Source organism: Zootoca vivipara, chromosome 4 (assembly GCF_965207765.1).
Source record: "Zootoca vivipara chromosome 4, rZooViv2.hap1.1, whole genome shotgun sequence".
Lineage (NCBI taxonomy): Eukaryota > Metazoa > Chordata > Lepidosauria > Squamata > Lacertidae > Zootoca > Zootoca vivipara.
The window spans coordinates 80313272-80336636 of record NC_142587.1 but is presented as its reverse complement, the minus strand read 5'-3'; the positions used below and the strand labels follow the sequence as shown (position 1 = coordinate 80336636).

Here is a 23365-nt window from a genome sequence, read left to right as displayed (position 1 = left end):
AGGATCAATGCCTTGTCGTGGCGAAGGGGCTTGAATAACTCGGAGAAGCTATGAGCTATGCCATGCAGGGCCACCCAAGATGGACAGGTCATAGTGGAGAGTTTTGACTAAACGTGATCCACCTGGAGAAGGAACTGGCAAGCCACTCCAGTATCCCTGCCAAGAAAACTCCATGGACAAAGACAACAGGCATATAAAAGTTATGACGCTGGAAGATGAGCCCCTCAGGTCGGAAGGCGTCCAACATGCTACTGAGGAAGAGCGGAGGACAAGTACAAGTAGATTCAGAGCTGATGAAGCGGCTGGGCCAAAGCCGAAAGGACGCTCAGTTGCGGATATGCCTGGAAGCGAAAGGAAAGTCCGATGCTGTAAAGAAAAATATTGCATAGGAACCTGGAATGTAAGAACCATGGATGGAGGTAAGCTGGATGTGGTCAAAAATGAGATGACAAGAATAAATATCGACATCCTGGGCATCAGTGAACTAAAATGGAAGGGAATGGGCGAATTCAGTTCGGGTGACTATCATATCTACTACTGTGGGCAAGAATCCCGTAGAAGAAATGGAGTGGCCCTCATAGTCAACAAAAGAGTGGCAAAAGCTGTAATGGGATGCAATCTCAAAAATGACAGAATGATCTCGATACGAATCCAAGGCAGACCTTTTAACATCACAGTAATCCAAGTTTATGCACCAACTACCGGTGCTGAAGACAGTGAAAATGACCAATTCTATGAAGACCTACAACACCTTCTAGAAATGACACCAAAGAAGGATGTTCTTCTCATTACAGGGGATTGGAATGCTAAAGTAGGGAATCAAGAGATAAAAGGAATAACTGGCAAGTTTGGCCTTGGAGTTCAAAATGAAGCAGGGCAAAGGCTAATAGAGTTCTGTCAAGAGAACAAGCTGGTCATCACAAACACTCTCTTCCAACAACACAAGAGACGACTCTACACATGGATATCACCAAATGGGCAGCATCGAAATCAGATTGATTATATTCTCTGCAGCCAAAGATGGAGAAGCTCTATACAGTCAGCAAAAACAAGACCTGGAGCTGACTGTAACTCAGATCATCAGCTTCTTATAGCAAAATTCCAGCTTAAACTGAAGAAATAGGAAAAACCACTGGGCCAGTAAGATACAATCTGAATCAAATCCCTTATGAATACACAGTGGAAGTGAGGAACAGGTTTAAGGATTTAGATTTGGTGGACAGAGTGCCTGAAGAACTATGGATGGAGGCTCGTAACATTATACAGGAGGCAGCAACGAAAACCATCCCAAGGAAAAGGAAATGCAAGAAAGCAAAATGGCTGTCCAACGAGGCCTTACAAATAGCGGAGGAGAGGAGGCAAGCAAAATGCAAGGGAGATAGGGAAAGATACAGGAAACTGAATGCAGATTTCCAAAAAACAGCAAGGAGAGACAAGAGGATCTTCTTAAATGAGCAATGCAAAGAAATAGAGGAAAACAATAGAATGGGGAAAACCAGAGATCTGTTCAAGAAAATTGGAGATATGAAAGGAACATTTCGTACAAAGATTACCATAATCAAGGACAAAAGTGGTAAGGACCTAACAGAAGCAGAAGACATCAAGAAGAGGTGGCAAGAATACACAGAGGAATTATACCAGAAAGATATGGAGGTCTCGTACACCCCAGGTAGTGTGGTTGCTGACCTTGAGCCAGACATCTTGGAGAGTGAAGTCAAATGGGCCTTAGAAAGCACTGCTAATAACAAGGCCAGTGGAAGTGATGATATTCCAGCTGAACTATTTAAAATTTTAAAAGATGATGCTGTTAAGGTGCTACACCCAATATGCCAGCAAGTTTGGAAAACTCAGCAATGGCCAGAGGATTGGAGAAGATCAGTCTACATCCCAATTCCAAAGAAGGGCAGTGCCAAAGAATGCTCCAACTACCGCACAATTGCGCTCATTTCACACGCTAGCAAGGTTATGCTCAAAATTCTACAAGGCAGGCTTAGGCAGTATGTGGACCGAGAACTCCCAGAAGTGCAAGCTGGATTTCAAAAGGGCAGAGGAACCAGAGACCAAATAGCAAACATGCGCTGGATTATGGAGAAAGCTAGAGAGTTCCAGAAAAACGTCTACTTCTGCTTCATTGACTATGCAAAAGCCTTTGACTGTGTCGACCACAGCAAACTATGGCAAGTTCTTAAAGAAATGGGAGTGCCTGATCACCTCATCTGTCTCCTGAGAAATCTCTATGTGGGACAAGAAGCTACAGTTAGAACTGGATATGGAACAACTGATTGGTTCAAAATTGGGAAAGGAGTACGACAAGGTTGTATATTGTCTCCCTGCTTATTTAACTTATATGCAGAATTCATCATGCGAAAGGCTGGACTAGATGAATCCCAAGCCGGAATTAAGATTGCCGGAAGAAATATCAACAACCTCAGATATGCAGATGACACAACCTTGATGGCAGAAAGTGAGGAGGAATTAAAGAACCTTTTAATGAGGGTGAAAGAGGAGAGCGCAAAATATGGTCTGAAGCTCAACATCAAAAAAACCAAGATCATGGCCACCGGTCCCATCACCTCCTGGCAAATAGAAGGGGAAGAAATGGAGGCAGTGAGAGATTTTACTTTCTTGGGCTCCTTGATCACTGCAGATGGTGACAGCAGTCACGAAATTAAAAGACGCCTGCTTCTTGGGAGAAAAGCAATGACAAACCTAGACAGCATCTTAAAAAGCAGAGACATCACCTTGCCGACAAAGGTCCGTATAGTTAAAGCTATGGTTTTCTTTTTTAAAAAATATTTTTATTAATTTTCCAATTAAAACCAATTATATCACATTCAATATTTCAAATTATACACATATATTTATCAATCAAGCCGAATGTTATGCCAAATCATCTAAAGAATTTTTTATTTGGGTTCCCATGCTTCAAGAAATTGGGAATTCCTCGCAACTGTCCACTGCCGTCTTTTTTCTAAAGTTCAAATCGTCCTCCAAGTTCATAATAATCCAGATCTTCCCCTTACAGTCACATAGATGTTTTCCACTTTCATCCGATTGTTTCCCAGCTGCTGAGATAAATATCAAACAAAGTTTCACAGATGTTCTTTCTCCTGTGTGAGTTAATCAGTCCAGCCTCCCCATAAATCTTCTTAATGGAGCTCCCTGTTGCGTCGAAGCAGCTCGAAGCAGCGCCATCTTAAAAAGCTCAAATCACTTTCGTTTTCTCTCATAGCCATGAAGATTTACGATCATTATAGAATTTACAGCTTTTCCAGGCAGGAGACCCAAACATCAAACCATAAACTCTTGGTAAATTAATGGATCTCCTTGCCCTATAGCTGAACTTAGCTTCAGGTCGCTGCTCCAATTTAAAGTGCGTCACAGCTCATAAATCCTCCGAGCGCGTCCAGAACTCCTTCCGTCCGACTAGGGGGGGGCTTTTCTCATCGGCAACTCCACATCTTTAAAAAATATGCTCAGTAACAACAGTTATAAAGTTCAACTCACACAGTCTTTTGCTTCTCTTTCACTCCAAACAAGCCAGGACATCGCGTCCGGGAAGGTACGAGGCAACAATATGAAGAAAAAAAATAAAAACTCACTTCCCTTATCGCTCCGTCCCCATCAATCCTTCTTCCAGATGCAATACAGTCTTTGACTCCTCTCCCTCAGCAGCATAAATTTCTCAGCAGTAAACAGCGATTCTTCCCCTCCTTCTGAAGTATGTCCATAGATTTAAGCCTAATTATCTTCTTTAACCATGGAAATCCCCGCCATGCAGATTAGCGTCCGGGAGTCCTGGCCCTCGTAAGTGCTCAGCCCAAGCTCCCCCCACTCCAAAAACAGTCGGAGTGGGTCTGGGGGCATCGCGGGCCAGCGGCCCCTCTCCGTAACCCCCGGAGAGGGTAGGGGGTTGCCATTTACTCCCCTAGCAACCGCCAAATTCCTTACGAAGGTCAGAGAGATGGAAAACAGGTCCGCCATTCCTGCAGGCGGAAACCGGAACCAAAAGCTATGGTTTTCCCAGTAGTGATGTATGGAAGTGAGAGCTGGACCATAAAGAAGGCTGATCGCCGAAGAATTGATGCTTTTGAATTATGGTGCTGGAGGAGACTCTTGAGAGTCCCATGGACTGCTAGAAGATCAAACCTATCCATTCTTAAGGAAATCAGCCCTGAGTGCTCCCTGGAAGGACAGATCGTGAAGCTGAGGCTCCAATACTTTGGCCACCTCATGAGAAGAGAAGAATCCTTGGAAAAGACCCTGATGTTGGGAAAGATTGAGGGCACTAGGAGAAGGGGACGACAGAGGACAAGATGGTTGGACAGTGTTCTCGAAGCTGCGAACATGGGTTTGACCAGGCTGCGGGAGGCAGTGCAGGACAGGAGTGCCTGGCGTGCTATGGTCCATGGGGTCACGAAGAGTCGGACACGACTAAACGACTAAACAACAACAAGAGAAGTAAATGGGGCAGGGGTGAAACATTGAGCCCCGCATTGCAGGAAGTTAGCCTAGATGACCCTCAGGATGCCTTCCAACTCTGCAGTTCTATGATTCTTCTATTGCAGCCTACTCTCTACCCCACTGCAGTCTTCGAATCTTACCATTCATATAGAATAGACTCAGAATAAATGCTTGTCAGGAGAATGCATCCCTTTTGGAAGTGGAATTATTGAGTCCATGAACCCGGCTTGGAGAGACAGCCGTTCAATTATAAAGTCTGCCCAACCACCACCAGCACACTTCATTCTCTCCCTTAACATGTAAGAGCTTTATTTACAAACTGCTTTAAAAAAAAAGAACTGAAAAGCCCCAGAGAAACCAGGGATTTATTTCTCCCCCTAACAAATGTAGAAGAACCAGTTATAAAACTTGCCAGTCACCCTATTGAGCTTCTAGTAAAGAACTTGCTATTTTTATTACTTCCTGTGATAAGCCTGCCAAGCTGGCCTGACCAGGCCACTAATGTGGCCCCAGGTTTCTCTGCCAGAGTCAGAGAAGAGAATCAACAAGTGAGAGCTGCAGGACTTTCGGTGATCTCAGAGGATTGTATTGTTCAACCATCATAACAGCACAATGCAGCACTCCAATGAGCTTTGAGCACACTTGCAACATTAAGTGCTTTCATGTCATGATGGGCTACATCTTCTCTTCCAGAGGTGAGTGACATTCATTTTGGGGTGTAAGGCCTTCATTCTTTTAGGGGTAGGTAAAGGACCCCTGCATGGTTAAGTCCAGTCAAAGGCAACTATGGGGTGTGGTGCTCATCTCACTTCAGGCCAAGGGAGCTGGCTTTGTCCACAGACAGCTTTCTGGGTCATGTGGCCAGCACGACTAAACTGGTACTGGCGCAACAGGACACCATGACGAGTGCCAGAGTGCATGGAAATGCAATTTACCTTACAGCCACAGCGGTACCTATTTATCTACTTGCACTGGTATGCTTTTGAACTGCTAGGATGGCAAGAGCTGGGACACAGCAATGGGAGCTGACCCTGTTTTACGGATTCAAACTGCCAACCTTCCAATCGGCAAGCCCAAGAGGCTCTGTGGTTTAGACCACTGTGCCACCTGTGTTTGGGGGCTACATGCAAGTGAGCCCACTGACCCACCACTTCACTCTCCCTTCTCCAATACAGAAATTCAGGTGGCTTTAAATTACTGGGTGAAACGCTGGGTGAAATCCCATGGACAGTAATACTAAAAGGGAAGGGAGTTCATGATGGTTGGGAGTTTGTTAAAAGGGAGATATTAAAAGCACAACTTCAGGCAATACCAATGAGACGGAAACATGGAAGGTGCCTAAAGAAGCCAGGCTGGCTATCTAAAGAACTTTTGACTGAGTTAAGATTTAAAAGGGATATGTACAAAAAATGGAAAAGGGGGGAAATCTCCAGAGAGGAATTCAAACATATAGCCAGCACGTGTAGAGACAAAGTCAGAAAAGCTAAAGCACAGAATGAACTCCGGCTCGCCAGAGAGGTTAAAAGCAACAAAAAGGGCTTTTATGGGTATGTCCGTAGCAAAAGGAAAAACAAGGAAACAGTGGGGTCACTCAGAGGAGAAGATGGTGAAATGCAAACAGGGGACAGAGAAAGGGCAGAACTCCTCAATGCCTTCTTTGCCTCAGTCTTCTCCAAGAAAGAAAACAACGCCCGACCTGAAGAATATGGAGCAGATGATTCAGCAGGGGAAACACAGCCCAGAATAAGTAAGGAGGTAGTACAAGAATACTTGGCTAGTTTAGATGTATTCAAGTCTCCAGGGCCAGATGAACTACATCCAAGAGTATTAAAAGAACTGGCAGAGGTGATTTCAGAACCACTGGCAATAATCTTTGAAAATTCCTGGAGAACAGGCGAAGTTCCAGCAGACTGGAGGAGGGCAAATGTTGTCCCTATTTTCAAAAAGGGGAAAAGAGAGGACCCAAACAATTACCGCCCAGTCAGCCTGACATCAATACCAGGAAAGATTCTAGAGCAGATCATTAAGCAAACAGTCTGTGAGCACCTAGAAAGAAACTCTGTGATCACTAAAAGTCAGCATGGGTTCCTGAAAAATAAGTCATGTCAGACTAATCTGATCTCATTTTTTGACAGAATTACAAGCCTGGTAGATGAAGGGAACGCTGTGGATGTAGCCTATCTTGATTTCAGCAAGGCCTTTGACAAGGTGCCCCATGATATTCTTGTAAAGAAGCTGGTAAAATGTGGGCTAGACAATGCTACCATTCAGTGGATTTGTAGCTGGATTACTGACCGAACCCAAAGGGTGCTCATCAATGGCTCCTCCTCATCCTGGAGAGCAGTGACTAGTGGGGTGCCACAGGGTTCTGTCTTGGGCCCAGTCTTGTTCAACATCTTTATCAATGACTTGGATGATGGGCTTGAGGGAATCCTGAGCAAGTTTGCAGATGACACCAAGTTGGGAGGGGTGGCTAACACCCCAGAGGACAGGATCACACTTCAGAATGACCTTAACAGATTAGACAACTGGGCCAAAGCAAACAAGATGAATTTTAACAAGGAGAAATGTAAAGTACTACACTTGGGCAAAAAAAATGAAAGGCACAAATACAGGATGGGAGACACCTGGCTTGAGAGCAGTACATGTGAAAAGGATCTAGGAGTTTTGGTTGACCACAAACTTGACATGAGTCAGCAGTGTGATGCAGCAGCTAAAAAAGCCAATGCAATTCTGGGCTGCATCAATAGGAGTATAGCATCTAGATCAAGGGAAGTAATAGTACCACTGTATTCTGCTCTGGTCAGACCTCACCTGGAGTATTGTGTCCAGTTCTGGGCACCACAGTTCAAGAAGGATACTGATAAGCTGGAACGTGTCCAGAAGAGGGCAACCAAAATGGTCAAAGGCCTGGAAACGATGCCTTATGAGGAACGGCTTAGGGAGCTGGGTATGTTTAGCCTGGAGAAGAGAAGGTTAAGGGGTGATATGATAACCATGTTCAAATATATAAAAGGATGTCATATAAAGGAGGGAGAAAGGTTGTTTTCTGCTGCTCCAGAGAAGCGGACACGGAGCAACGGATTCAAACTACAAGAAAGAAGATTCCACCTAAACATTAGGAAGAACTTCCTGACAGTAAGAGCTGTTCGGCAGTGGAATTTGCTGCCAAGGAGTGTGGTGGAGTCTCCTTCTTTGGAGGTCTTTAAGCAGAGGCTTGACAGCCATCTGTCAGGAATGCTTTGATGGTGTTTCCTGCTTGGCAGGGGGTTGGACTGGATGGCCCTTGTGGTCTCTTCCAACTCTATGATTCTATGATTCTATGATTCTACTGGCAGGAGTGCCAGCTTAGCCCTGTGACTGTTGGTGCCTAGGGCCATGGGTGCCATGCAGCATGCATGGCCCTGGCACTGAAATGTGTGTGTGCCCAGCCCCTTCATGGGGAATTTTGTGGGTGCTCGAGCACACAGGGCCCCAGGAAGTTGGCACCTATGTTACTTGGCAACAGCATGACCACAGATGTTATCAGCCAATTCCCAGCTGCAATTTGGGAGAAGAGGTCAAGACATGCTTTGAGAGCCACTGTGGTGTAACAGTTAAAGTGTATTGAACTTGGTGCCTGGGACACCAGGGTTCAAATCCCTACTCAACTATGGAGCTCACTGGGTGACCTTGGGCCAGTCACCGCATCTCAGCCTAACCATCCCCACAGGGATGAGGATAAAATAGGGTGGCAGGGAGAACGGCATACAATGCTTTGAGCTCCTTGGAGGAAAAGTAGTATACAAATGTAATAAAAATATATATGAAATGCTTTGCATGCATGAAACCCCTGGTATGTCTAATTAATATGTATTTTGGCGGCTAACAGATTGGGGTTGAATCCTGACAAGACAGAAGTACTGTTTGTGGGGGACAGGAGGCAGCCAGGTGTGGAGGATTCCCTGGTCCTGAATGGGGTAAGTGTGCCCCTGAAGAACCAGGTGTGCAGCTTGGGAGTCATTTTGGACTCACAGCTGTCCATGGAGGCGCAGGTCAATTCTGTGTCCAGGGCAGCTGTTTACCAGCTCCATCTGGTACGTAGGCTGAGACCCTACCTGCCCGCGGACTGTCTTGCCAGAGTGGTGCATGCTCTAGTTATCTCCCGCTTGGACTACTGCAATGCGCTGTATGTGGGGCTACCTTTGAAGGTGACCCAGAAACTGCAATTAATCCAGAATGCGGCGGCTAGAATGGTGACTGGGAGCAGCTGCCGAGACCACGTAACACCAGTCTTGAAAGACCTACATTGGCTCGCAGTACGTTTCCAAGCACAATTCAAAGTGTTGGTGCTGACCTTTAAAGCCCTAAATGGCCTTGGTCCAGTATACCTGAAGGAGCATCTCCAGCCCCATCGTTCTGCCCGGACACTGAGGTCTAGCACTGAGGGCCATCTGGCGGTTCCCTCGCTACGAGAAGCCAAGCTACAGGGAACCAGGCAGAGGGCCTTCTTGGTAGTGGCACCCGCCCTGTGGAACGCCCTCCCACCAGATGTCAAAGGGATAAACAACTACCAGACTTTTAGGAGACATCTGAAGGCAGCCCTGTTTAGGGAAGCTTTTAATGTTTAATAAATTATTGTATTTTAATGTCTGTTGGAAGCCGCCCAGAGTGGCTGGGGAAACCCAGCCAGATGGGCGGTGTATAAATAATAAAATTTATTATTATTATTATTATTATTATTATTATTATTATTATTATTATTATTATTTTCTGGCAAAACTGGGAAAGACCTCAGCCTGAGACTCTGGCTACCTGCTCCAGTCACCTCAGTCAGTAGAGCATGGGACTCTTAGTTCCAGGGTTGTGGGTTCGAGTTCCACATTGGGCAAAAGATACCAGCATTGCAGCAAGTTGGACTAGAAGATCCTCGTGGTCCCTTCCCACTCTACACTTCCATGATTCTGTTGATAGGCAATGCTGAGCTCAACAGGTCAGTGCTCTGGGCTCGGTACATGAAGGCTTCCTTTCTTCCTCATCCTGGCTCGCCCAGCCACTGGCTCCAACATGCTGTCTTTTAACTCTTACTGTATGTTAATGATGATATTTGAAATCTCAAAGTGAGGATGGGGCATGATAGCACAGACAGAATCCCCCGGAGCATCTCATTACCCCTGAGATGCCCATTTAGAGTAATCTAAATTCAGGGGCAGCAAGGTTGCCACCCCAAAGCTCTCACCTTGGTGTAGTGCTTACAGGGTCAGACTTTGGACAGGGTAAAAATACGATAACTCTTAAGAGGCTCACCATGTGGTTTAACCAATGATGGCATCATCAACAGAGTGCTAGATTTGGTTATCTTAAAGCTACACATACACTAGTTCCCAATTTCTTTGTCTCATTTTAACATTTATTTATTTAGGTAACTCATATACCACCCTTTGCACCACCCAAAGGACAGTATATAGCAAGGCAAATAGATTAAAATACATAAAAATAACTTTAAAAAGCACACCAGGTTCTCCAGTGGTGTTTAGTCAGTTTTACTGCAACCTATTAGCTATAAAATGATAAAGCTTGGTATTCCTTATCTTAGTATGAATGTACAAGACTTACAGCACAATCCTAACCATGCCTACCCAGAAGTAAGTCCTATTGATATCAATTGAACTTACACCCAGATAGGTGGGGTTGGGACTGCAGCAGTGGACTGCACACAGAGAACCCTAGAAACTGTAGCTTGTTAAGGGTGCCACAGTTCCCAGAATTAGGGGGGGCCAGAAATGTTCTTGGTGTGTGTGGTGTGCATACAGCTCTAGTCCTTTACTGTGTTGTTCTGAATGGGATTTGCTTTATTGAATATTTTAATTGTGGATGCTTACATTTCAATGTTTTGAAGGGATTGTTTTATTATGTATTTTAATTATGTCTCTATTCTAATGCCTGTTTTATTATGTATTTTAATTATGTCTCTATTCTAATGCCTGTGCAATTTGTTTGTTTTAAATTATGAATATTTATATTTTAATCCTTGTGCAATGGGTTTTTAAACTTGTAACTGCTCAGAAGCCTATCTTGACATTAAGTTCTAGGTACCTGTTGCCCTGTGTATTAGGCATGCTGGTATGCTACTTTAGGAAGAAAAACAGTGTTTTATACTGATATCAGGTGCTATTCTCTCACTATTACAATGCAGATCCATTTGCCCTAGCTTTAGTTTTACAGACATCTCAAGGACCTACATAACAGGGCAGTTAAATTCACTGAATATGCTGCAATTCCAACCAGGATGAAGATATGCTGTTTAGTGCACATTTATAAATGTCTGTACTTAATTGCATTGGTGGCACCACCACCTTGCATGAAAGAAAGGTACTTTGTAAAGCCACTGGTAGCTGATATAGTTATTGATTCTCAGGTAAACAGAATGTGTTTCGATCTGTCAAACCTGCAATCTTCATTGTGAATATTGATCCCCCTCTGCAGCAGTCTCATCTAATGCTTTGCACTGAAACATTGGTTCCCATCACTCAGGATAAATGCCCGAAACACTTTCTTTTTTTAAAAAAAAATAAGCTGAGCACATTTGCAAGGAGGAATGAGACACTGGGGACTCAAAGCTAGAGGTGGCCTTCTAAGTTGAAGCCCACTGCTTCCAGTACCACAAAATCAACCTGCTTTTTGCATACATACACAGTAAGTGGATATTAAAGGTAAAGGTACTCCTAACCATTAGGTCCAGTCGTGACCAACTCTGGGGTTGCGGCGCTCATCTCGCGTTATTGGCCAAGGCAGTGGCGTAGCGAGCTGCTGTGACACCCGGAGCGGCAAATTGCCATGCACTGGGGGGGGGGGCGCTGCGCGGTGCTGCTACGTAATGACGTAGCAAGGAACCCGGGGTGGACCGCCCCCATCGCGACGCCCCTGGGCCAAGGGAGCCGGCGTACGGAAACGCCGTTTACTTTCCCAGCGGAGTGGTACCTATTTATCTACTTGCACTTTGACGTACTTTCAAACTGCTAGGTTGGCAGGAGCTGGGACTGAGCAACGGGAGCTCACCCCATCGCGGGGATTCACACTGCCGACCTTCCGACTGGCAAACCCTAGGCTCTGCAGTTAGACCACAGTGCCACCCGCGTCCTTCTATTACCTTCTAACATATATTTTACTTTCATTTTTCTCCCTGTCCTACTCACACCAGCTAGCTTTTCCGCTAGAGCAATATCCCACACGTTGTACCACCAACCTCAGCCATGAAGCTCACTGCGTGAACCTATGTGCAGCCACTGGTTCTCAGCTAAACTTACCCTGCAGCCCCAGATAAATAAAGCATTGGGGAAAGGAAGTTGGATGGGTTTTCTAAACTAAACTCTGCCAGTGCTGTTCCAAACCTTACTGCCCCCTCCATACTGAGTCTTTTGGAGTCATTGGTAGCTGGACATCTCCACTGAATCCAAGCGCATGGCAATAATTTCTAGTGACTTTCAACAATGACATCACTCTGCGTGGAAATTGCTCAGGAAGGAGAATGAGGTCATTGGCGGGAATGTAGGAAGTGATCTTATACTAGGCTAGACTATTTGTCCATCTAGCCTAGTACTTGTTTAGTCCTTCAGCATGCACTGTGCGTACTCTACCATCATGGAGGGAAACATGAAGACTGAGATGATACAAAACATAACTATAGAGATAGTTTGGGATAGTTTCTTGAAGGATGTGTCATTCTTGAAATTGGATTTTTGATATGGCACACCCAACGCTGCTTTGAGCATTCGGTAGCTGACACCCACTGGCCCCTTCTAAACCCGTTACATTACAAAAATTCCCATCGATACTAATAAGGCTACGTGCCAGTGTGTGTCTCTATTTGCCAGCATCAGAGCCTTGTCTCAGAAGGGGACAAATTGACTTGAATGTCAAGGTTTATTATCTTCATAGGAGGAAAATACTTGCAACAAAAAAGAGCTGTTCTAGACCGACCTCCTCCATGCCAGCATTGAGAAGTGAACAATTCCAACCCAGTGAGTCATTTTTCCTCCCCTTTCAAATACAAAGGGATATTTTTAAGTAGTTTCACCCCAGATTAATGCCAAAAAAATGCCTTGCCTAGGAACTGCGAGGAAGCCTATATACTCAAGATGCCCAAACTTCAGCAGCTGTTAGTGCCTTTGCTACAATTCTAGTTATTTATATAGCACCATCTGTGGTCATGACATTTTGCAGAGGATAAGAGGACAGGGCTGTGCCCCAAGGAGCTTACAATATAACATTCAAACACAGGGCTGACAACAAAAGGAGGGAAAGCAGGGCTAAACATTATGTAGTTGTTGCAACTGCACATGCTCCGACTGCAATCTGAGCCAAGCTTTGCACTTGGATGGGTAGGGTGGCTTGGGCTACGCAAAGGTGTCCTTCTGCCCAGCCCTGCTAGCCAGTGCTTGTCTCTGCCAGCATGAAGCTTCCCATTCTACCCACCTTGGGGTCCCTTCCAGCTCTACAATTCTTACCTTCCAAATCCCGGACTGCAGAATCCGGGACCGGCAGCCCTGTGACACCGGAAGTTGCATCGACGTAACTTCCGGTGTCACTTTGCCCTTCTATGGGCACCAAAAATGGCCACTACCGGCTTCGAAAGTCGCTTCTACGCATGGCAGGAAGTGTGTCGACGCAACTTCCGGTGTCGCTCTGCCCATCGATGGGCACCAAAAATGGCCGACGACGACACCGGAAGTCGCGTCTATGCACTTCCGGGCATGCGTAGATGCAACTTTTGAAGCTGGCGGCGGCCATTTTGGTGCCCATAGAAGGGCAAATTAGAAAGGAAAAAAATGGCAGGAGAAAATAACGGAGAAAAACGGGAGACAAAGTGATATGAGGGACCACTGGGAAAAGGTAAGTAAAAACGGGGGTTTCCCCGGGGAAAACGGGGTACTTGGCAGCTATGCTACAATTCTATGATTCTATGTGATCTGGTTACCTGGCGGAACTTACACTAGCAGTAAGGGTCGTGTAAGTCAAATTATACAGTATATTAAAAGCTTTTTGTTGTCCCTCTGCCAGGCTCAGGCAGGCTCAGCTGGCAGCAGCCCCACTCCTGAAAGTGGATTTAAATGGGAGAACCTATGCCAAAGGAAGATCTAGGGAAGTGCAAAGTTTATACTGGCTTTACTTAACTCGACATTAATTTCCACCAGCTTCCTATAGTTAGAATTGCTCTGTACATTTGTGGCCAATACAGCAGTTCAGGGTTTTGTTTTCTGTTGTTTTAAACTGCCATCTGGGTTAGTAACAGAGTTTGTAGTCTGTGGTGTGCAGCTTAATTTTTAACTCCTTTCCATTTGTTGCAATGTGCCATGTTAATTGTGCGAGATAAACTTGCATTCAGTGGTGATGAGTCATGGCTGTAGATTAATACTCAGCTGCAAATATATTCAGTTGCAAAAAGAAAAAGAAAAAAAGGAAGCCACTGTTGTTTTCAGAAAATCTCTCTCCCTTCTTGCCAAATGGTTTTGAGGTGACATATTGAAGGGAGTGAGGACACATTTCTTTTCTGATGCACTGTGATGAAAATAAATGCCATTCACATCCTATGAAGAACTACGATTTCACTGCACCAAGCAATAAGAATACATGGAAAATTCAACAGAAATTTAAAAATACAGTTGAATTTCTTGCAGAAAAGCTACCTGAAATCCTGAAGCGTGGGCTTTTCTCCGAAAGAAGTCTGAAATGCAGTTTTCAGTCTGAGATACTGTTACCACCATGTTATAATGATGGTACCTACAGATTAATTAATTAAATTAATTAAAAGCCTTGGATGCATGCTACAAATCTTTAGTGTCTACAGGTGATAAAGATCCAGTATCTTCAGTCAGGTGAATATCTCTTAGACCAGGCATCCCCAAACTTCAACCCTCCAGATGTTTTGGACTAAAATTCCCATCTTTCCTGACCACTGGGTCCTGTCAGCTAGGGATCATGGGAGTTTTAGGCCAAAACATCTGGAGGGCCGCAGTTTGGGGATGCCTGTCTTAGACCAACCAAAATGTCCCAAAATAGCATTTGAATTTTTCCAGAACTTTACCTCAGGCTAGATGTAAAACAAAGCAGGGGTAGATGAGTTAGGGTTCCCTAGGAGGAGGAGTTAAACTACTCTGAGAAGAATGGGAGCCTTCTAACAACTCCCAGCACCCTTAACAAACCACAGCTCCCAGAATTCTTTGTGGGAAGTCATGACTATATCATTGTGCTTTAAATGTATGGCATTGAATATGGCCTTAATGTCAAAGTCATGGAGTCTACACTACAGTCTTAAGATGGCGTATGGGAGGAAATAAAAGACTAAATAGTTTTGGCTCCACTTGGGAGGTAGGCAGGTTCTGGAGAAGTTAAAAGCTTGCTGCTTCATAGGTTTCATTTGGATGTCACAGAAAGCCAAACTACAGTTTATTCCAGGACAATGTGTTGGCTCCCAGAAAGGAATTCACACCCACGTTGCTTCTCCCTGGTCCTTTTAGCACAGTGTGGCAAGGCAGCTAAGCCAAAGTTTGAACAGGATCCTAGTTAAGAACTCTCCTTAACCACAACCTGTAACCATAGGAAAAACCTTGGCTACCATGATGTGCAAACCAGGGTCAAAATTTGCAATGTTTTGGTTTGCCTTAATGGCCTGACAGTGGATTTTGGATTTAGTTATCATGAACCAACACAGCTTACTTTGCCTAACACACCTCTTAATCCTTCTTTTACACTCAAGTCTTCCTACTCTTTCAGTGTGGGGATCAATGGTGGATTGCTGGGTTAGTTCTTAAACAGCTGAAGGGCACCAGCCAGGGAAGATGTGTTGAGGTACAAAAAGAAAAGTAGAATATACGGTAGTTTATGCTGCTGATGCAACTTCATAAGAGAAGGGACTGGGTATTCCTAAGGACAGAACCCCAAGAAAGGGCATCGCTAAATAAAGGAGTCACCATCCCACATAAAATCAGCCGGAAGGAAATGTCAGCATTTTGAATGGAAACCAAAAGTGAAGCCACAGTACATGGGCATCTGGAAATGGACTCAATGCTAGTTTTATCACTTCTTGTGCCAATTGACTTGCAAAACAGAGGGTGGAAGATATGGTTTGCCAACTGGGAGGAAGTGCAGTGAAAATTTACATCGTTTTATCTGGGGGGTGGGTGGGTTTATCTGTTGGTTTGAAGCACCTGCAGTCTCAAAGTATAAGGCTTAACTACCGGTAGAGTGTTGCATCTTGACAAAGACATAATTAACATACTGCCAGGGTGGTTTTCTCCACACACACCCCCACCCCCACCAAGTTGTATGCTTGTGAACTAGAATAAAGTACAATGGAAAATCTTGGCATATGCTTTATTTTAAAAATGTGCTTCCTGGTTGCCAGGCAACGGAAACAAAAAAATTATTTTTGAAAAATTGAAACATGCTGTCTTGTTAATTGGGAACATAAGCTGCCCGGAAAGTGCAGTTTTGGATGTGATGCTTCCTGAGTCATTTGCATGCAATTCTTTTTCTGGTCGTGTTTTCTTCTGACCTCTAGTGGTACAAATAACAATTGCAGCATCAAATGCCCAGTTTTTAGGATCTCTTTGGACCAAACTACATGTGTCAATTACTCACACTTAAAAAGTGGTGTGTGTGCTTAACCGGGTGGTGTTTATTAGTGGGGTGGGGCTATTAATCAGCATGGATCCCAATCCAAAACTTGCTCCCAAGTCAGATTAGGGTCCTGTACTCAGAATAGCCCACTGGCTAAAACAGCACTTTGTAGAGCTATTTGTACTAAACAGGGGCAAGAAAGCCAGTATTGTGCTGGGCCCTGATTTAGATCAGGAGCAAATTCTGAATTGGATCCTATTTTTCTTCAAATAAATGCTTCCAGGTTAAGCACACTTAAACAACCAACCAACCAACCACAGAAAATATGAATAATGGTCACGTGTAGTTTTGCCCATTAAAACTGTGGCCTTTATTACCTATTTATTTGTGAATTTACAGCTTGATTTTGGGAACACTTTGGCAGCAATGCAGAAAGACACCAGGAGCATGGCCTCTTCATATGGGTACTCACTGTCAGATGTGAAGCGTTGAGATGATGACTCAGAAGATGTAGCCACAACAAGAACACTTTTAGCTGGTTGGGTGTGTGGGTAGTGATTTGAATGGGGGAGCATCCTGTCCTATATATCAACCAAGGCATATTAAGTGGGACTGGGCAACAATTTGACAGGTTGTCATTCAAGGACTGAAAACTGGGAATTGTTATTTATTAATATACCACTGTTACTCGATTTGGATTTTCTCAGCCACCAAAATATCTTGGGCTGCCTCCAGCATAGCAACTCCTATGTAGCTACCATGGAACTTTTACATGATGAAGAGAAGGTAGAATGTGACCCACTAAGAGGGGAAGATGAGTAACAGTAGGCCTGCTGTTTTTAAAGAAAAGATTGCCCATTATTATTATTATTATTCGCTATCACCTTTATTTATTTATTTATTTATTTATTTATTTGTTTGTTTGTTTGTTTGTTTGTTGTTACCATACATACATATCCCACCTTTCCTTCAAGGAGCTCAAGGCAGCATACACATGATTCTCCCTCTTCCCTTTTTAGCCTCACAACAACCCTGTGAGGTAGGATAGAATGAGAGACAGTGACTGCCCCATGGTCAGCCAGTGAGCTTCATGGCCCAGTAGAGAAGGCATAGGCGAACTCGGCCCTCCAGATGTTTTGGGACTACAACTCCCACCATCCCTAGCTAACAGGATCAGTGGTCAGGGGTGATGGGAATTGTAGTCTCAAAACATCTGGAGGGCCGAGTTTGCCTATGCCTGCGTAGAGATTTGAACCCCAGTCTCCCATGTCTTGGCCTGTTACTCTTACTAACTACGGTATCTAAAGGGTATAACGCCAGGGGTTTTCACGAGATCAAAAGTAAATATTCTTGCTTTGATAAGTAAACTTTCCAGAGCTTTCACTGAACATTGAGGAACTCTGGATATGTTTCCGTGGGATATCACAGTTCAGGGGGACTAACTATTCCTCTTGAGCACATCACAGGTTTATGGTAAATATTGACCCACTACTTTTCCAGGGCAATTGATGAAGCTCAATGTGACCTGTTGGGCCTCGCTATTGCCAAAGGACACCAAATAAGTATGTCGCAGAACAGGGCTGCCAACTTGAATGAAATATTGAGCAGACCCAGGTAAGCCCCACCCTGCATAATCGATCACAAGATGTGGCTCATGCACACCATTTGAATGGCAATGCCAATCAACTTTGGGCAAGCCTGGCACCCTCAAATATTTTGGGGGGGAGGGTGCAAAGGGACCTCAGCCCTTAAGAGCTGGCTCCTATGTTGCAGAATGTTTCTCTGGAATTGCAGATTGCAGAAAAAGATCATTATTGGTAAAGAAGCTATATTTGGGGCAGCTTGCTCACCTTGACTAATCGTTTCATCACAGAACCTAAGCTTGAAATCCCCTGATCTGGAGAGATACACCACTGATTCAGATAGATGGACAGAAAGGTATCATTTGACAGAGGAACAAACCACTACATGTAAGCTGTGCTGTGTTGCTGCAAAAGATGATTAATCATCTCAGATGCAAGCAAATTGGCTACATCTTTGTTAATTGGGCTGTGGCATTTCTGTTGGCTACAAGTGGCAGAAAATGGATAAAATCTATGTCTTGATTCAACATAGGCTCTCACCCGGACACATATTTACACGGTTCATTATCCTGAGATAATAGGCCCCTTAACTCACTTCAGTCTCTGATCTGTTTACACAACCTGCAGGTTAATCAAAAGCTGAAGGAAGTAGAAGGAAAGGGAAAGAAGGCCTGGATAATGAGATGTCCTTGACTTTCCTGGTGCCGCAAAAATGCGTTGGTCATCATCTCAGGCATTATTAAGATTTATAGTTCATCAGACCCAAAGGGGTCAATGCAAGTAACGTTATTTAGAAAGAGAAAGAAAATGGTGTGATTTCATGTGCAGATGAGACAATAAAAGAAACCTTAGATTGGCCCTTAACATTGGGTACAAATGAACATAGCAACGTAGGAAACTGGCTGATTCAAAGTCAAATAATTGGGTCCTTCTAGCTCAGTGATGACTAATTCACTGACTGACAGAGGCTCTCCAGGATTTGAGGAAGGAGCTACTCTCTCAACCCTACCTGGAGATGCCAGGGATTGAACCTGGGACTTTCTGTGTGTAAAGCAGATGCTCAACCACGGAGCTATGGTTCTAAATATTAAACCTTGCAGAAGAAAAAGATGGACAGGAAAGACCTGTGTGATTACCACCCACCCACATGGTTGCTGCATTGACTTCACGTATGTTGTTGTTGTTGTTTAGTCATTTAGTCGTGTCCGACTCTTCGTGACCCCATGGACCATAGCACGCCAGGCACTCCTGTCTTGCACTGCCTCCCGCAGTTTGGTCAAACTCATGTTCGTAGCTTCGAGAACACTGTCCAACCATCTCGTCCTCTGTCGTACCCTTCTCCTAGTGCCCTCAATCTTTCCCAACATCAGGGTCTTTTCCAAGGATTCTTCTCTTCTTATGAGGTGGCCAAAGTATTGGAGCCTCAGCTTCACGATCTGTCCTTCCAGGGAGCACTCAGGGCTGATTTCCTTAAGAATGGATAGGTTTGATCTTCTTGCAGTCCATGGGACTCTCAAGAGTCTCCTCTAGCACCATAATTCAAAAGCATCAATTCTTCGGCCCCTTCATGGATCAATGCCTTGTCGTGGCGAAGGGGCTTGAATAACTCAGAGAAGCTATGAGCTATGCCATGCAGGGCCACCCAAGATGGACAGGTCATAGTGGAGAGTTTTGACTAAACGTGATCCACCTGGAGAAGGAACTGGCAAGCCACTCCAGTATCCCTGCCAAGAAAACTCCATGGACAAAGACAACAGACTTCACGTATCAGCCTCCCCAAATCTTAAACTTTTCATTTGAGGCTAGAGTGGCCAGAAAGGGGACATGCATCACCAAAAGAGAGGACAAAAGAGGGCAGTTGTTTCCATAAAATTTGCATATGCTAATTTACATGTATATATGCAAATGTAGAAATGATTACTAGAAAACAGAAAAACAATACATCTTGCAATATCCAGAAGCTAATGGTGGATAGGCAGCTTCAAGGCCCCTCCTGCTTTCTCTTCTTAACAATTCTTCTTTAAGCCGGGCTTGGACCAAACAGCCCTTCAAATAGAAGGACCATCATCCTTCCAAGCTGAAGTCCTTTTCTGAATAACTTCCTTATTTATTTCAGTTATTTGTTCCATGCTCTTCATCACAGAAGTAATTTGAGAGTGGGCTACAGCAGAAATGACCAAGACAATTGAGTAAAGCCACCAATAAAAACTACAAAACAATAAATAATAACCATACACAATGCAGCCATCAGAATCAGCAGAACTCAGTAAGTCAAGAGGCTCACAAAAAAGGTCCAGGGAAACAGGAAATCCTTCCTTAATGGAGGGATGTTGCGTATCTCCAACAGGAGAGAAACTTTTCTGCAGTGGCTCCTCCAGTCTAAATGCCCTCCCCAAAGAGATAGGACATTAACGGCTGACATTCCCATTTTTCCTGCACCAGGTTATGGCATTTCTATTTGCCCAGGCAAATGGAAGGGAATGAATCCTACTGTCCAAAGGGAAGAGGAACATCTCATTGCCACCCTCACTTTTGCATCTAGCCCCACTCACTCCTTACATGCAGCCCCCAGAAGGTTCCCACTGGGAAATGTGGCCCTCAGACTGACAAAGTATAATCCACAGCTGCTTTAAGGTATCGTACCATTAGCCCTGAGAAATACTGGAAAATGGAGACAAAACAATTTCCTCTTAGCTCACAAAAAATGAGAGGCCAGCACTAAAGTTGCTAGTCTGTAACATTCCTCAGTATCTCTCTGCAGCACTCAGTTTAAATTAAGTCCCCATTCAAAATATTTCCCTGGCATGTTTGCCTATAACACTAGTAACACTTGTCAGCATCCGTCTGTTTTGAGAGACAATGGAGTGCACCTCCAGGAGTGAAATCGAACCGCTGTGTTAGCAGCACCAAAGTGGCCTTCCTGGGATGCAAGCCTGGGCAGCGTGTATGTTGGTCCTGGGCTACTCACACAACAAGACCTACCTCTCAGCCTCACAGATTTGGTCCAAGGGAAAGCAGAGCAATATGTTTGGAACCAGCTTGGCTGCAGGAGTTGCTGGAAGGAGGGATACAAGGTGCCACCCAATTATCTTTGGGACTCCAGATTTGTGTAGGGTTTACCCCTTAGCCTTTTCTTCTCTGGAAGATATCTTGCAAGGCAGCCAATGTTTAGGATCAGAGTTTCCTTCTCCTAGATGGCTACCTTCCCAGGTTGGCAAGCCCCACCTGCCCCTAACTTCCTTCTACAACACGTGTAGACACTGTCTTATTGGCAGTTGGACCCACTATTGGTCTTGCCCACTCTATCCACTGGAGACTATCTTCACATGCAGGGGAAGTCCCTAACTCATTGAGGGTTTAAGACCCATTGGTTACCCTAGTAATTACCCTAATAACACTACATAGGTGTATAACCTAGCCAAGAGCAACAACTTTTAAACTGGTTTGTTTTTAGTGCAGAAAGGTCTGTACTTAGTGGTAGAGCATCCCCCTTGTATGCAGAAAGTCCCTGGTTCAATCATCAGCATCTCTAGGTATCCTCAACCTGAAACCCTAGAGAGTGGCTGGGCTCTCTAGGGCTACAACTGTTTTGCACAAAGATATGACAACTTGGGCTTTCAGAGGATCTCCTGGGCCGATGGTCTGACTTGGTATAAAGCAGCTTCCTATGTTCCTAATTTGTCCACTGTGATCCATGAGACCTCAGCTATCATGGCAAACATTTTTGGGTTATATTGTTGCCCGGTCACCACTAATATCTGATTTTCTGTTAACATTCATCTCTGAATTGGTCCATAAGAAGTAAATTTGACACCATCTGCCATTCTTCCTAGTGTCTTCTGTGCTGTGAGTAATTTAATTTGTTCTGTTCTCTGTTCTCTGTTCTCTGTTCCCCCCACATTTCTCAAAGCAAGCTATTTGTTCCAGAATTTCAAAGCACAACAATGCATCTGTAACAATTTACAGAACTCTGCCACGCAAAACTGACCTGAGAAGCTTCTGTTGGAGTTACCCAATAATTCCCTCCCCTATGAAAATCAATTACTTTTGAAGTTACTTGTGCTTACTTCTGAAATTTAAACCAACGATCCCTTCAATTCGTGTAATATAATAGATACCAAAATTATTGCAGGCATCAAACAAAACCGTTTCAGCCAATAGCAGGAAAATGGCAAATGTTACAGAAAGAAGAAAGAGCATTGAAAAATATTTCAAGAGCACTAAGCAAAATGTTTTAGAAGTTCCTACAAGGATGTATCTGGACAGAAGGCTTCCTGAGAACCCAGCGGATGCTGCTCTGAACTTCATAGGTTTGCATGCTGATACATACAACCTAGGAAGCTGTTGCATCCCCCACAGTGGCTTCTTAGCAGTTCCAGAATGAACCTTTTGACCTTTATAGCTTTCTACAGCCTTGTTGACATCCCTGGTCTTGGTCTTTGCTCTTTGTATCACCATAAACTCACAAAGGTATTCTGATTTGTCTCAACACTTTGTTAGGGGATGGGTCATAGGGCGTGCAAAAAAAAAAAAAAACATGTTTGGTCTCTGGCATCTCCAGGTAGGGCTGGAAAAGATTCCCGCCCCAAACCCTAGAAAATCACATTGATCAATGGTCTGATTCAGTATAAGGCAGCCTCCTATTTTCCTAGGTCTCCATCATTTCTCTCTTGCTGTCTGCAATCCTCAGAACTCATTCCCACAACACCAATGTGACAACACCTCTCTTTTACTTCAAATCCCTGATAAAGGCCCACCTTTTCTGTGAGGGTTTGACTTAGTTAGAGTATTATTATTATTATTATTATTATTATTTATTATTATTATTATTATTATTTATCTTGCTGTGCTTCCCGAAGGAGCTCAGGGCAGCAAACAGTTCCACAATTTTAAAAGGAAAACATTCTAGAACAGTTAAAACATTCCAAAAACAATGAAAGTTAAGGACAACCAAAAGCTTACAGTTTAAAGCATTTTAAAAGGCATTGATTGCAGTAAAAAGTATAATTCCAACCTGTGCTCCGGGAGTTGTATTCCAAATGGCTGGGTAAAAAAACAGGAATGTTTCAAATTCCTCCTGAGAGTTAATTATGATGGAGACAGACAGGCTACGCTAGAGGAGTCTTTCACAAATGGAGAGCCACCACTGAAAAGGCCCTGCTATGGGTCAGCTTCAACCAGAGAGCTCCCAGTGACGGTGGCACCAACAATCATAGGGTCTGAGGTGGCTGATTTTGGTCCTCAACTGCAACTGAAATTAAGCCTAGGTGTGTGCAAGTGCATCTGCTTGCAAATGACTACCTTGTGAACACTGCCTCTCTCTTCCCTCCCTCTCATTGCCTTCCCATGCACAGTCAACATTTGGATACTAAACTGTCTGGGGATGGGAACTCCTTTTTTAATTTTGTATCTGTACAGTGTAAAGTGCCATGCACAGTCATGGTGCAATACACAAACACAACATTTTAAGCTGGGCTCCCCAAATTTATTTGTCCCTCATGCTCAAGCGACTAAAATGACAAGAGAAAACACACATGCCCACAGTCACCATATTATGCCCACAGTCACCATATTATTCCCACATAAGTCTCACTGTGGGCCATGACATGTTAGATAGCTTGGAGAAACAGATATTTCCTGAGTAGGGTACAAGGCTGGCAGAAAAGAGAGGGACTCTGCCACAAGGTGGAGCTTCCACCACAATTCTGCAAAGTGGAATG

At 44.2% G+C, this 23365-nt stretch overlaps 1 long non-coding RNA gene across 2 annotated transcripts; it reads left to right on the top strand.

Moving 5' to 3' along the window:
- Positions 1-4884: 4884 nt before the first annotated feature.
- Positions 4885-21841, top strand: LOC148686016 (uncharacterized). 2 transcript variants are annotated; one of them, XR_015949686.1, is made up of 4 exons: positions 4885-5159; positions 17563-17676; positions 17936-18032; positions 21556-21635. It is a non-coding gene; the product is annotated as an uncharacterized LOC148686016 (long non-coding RNA). The 2 variants fall into 2 exon arrangements; XR_015949687.1 differs by lacking the exon at positions 17936-18032 and having other exon boundaries at positions 21556-21841.
- The last annotated feature ends 1524 nt before the right edge of the window (positions 21842-23365 follow it).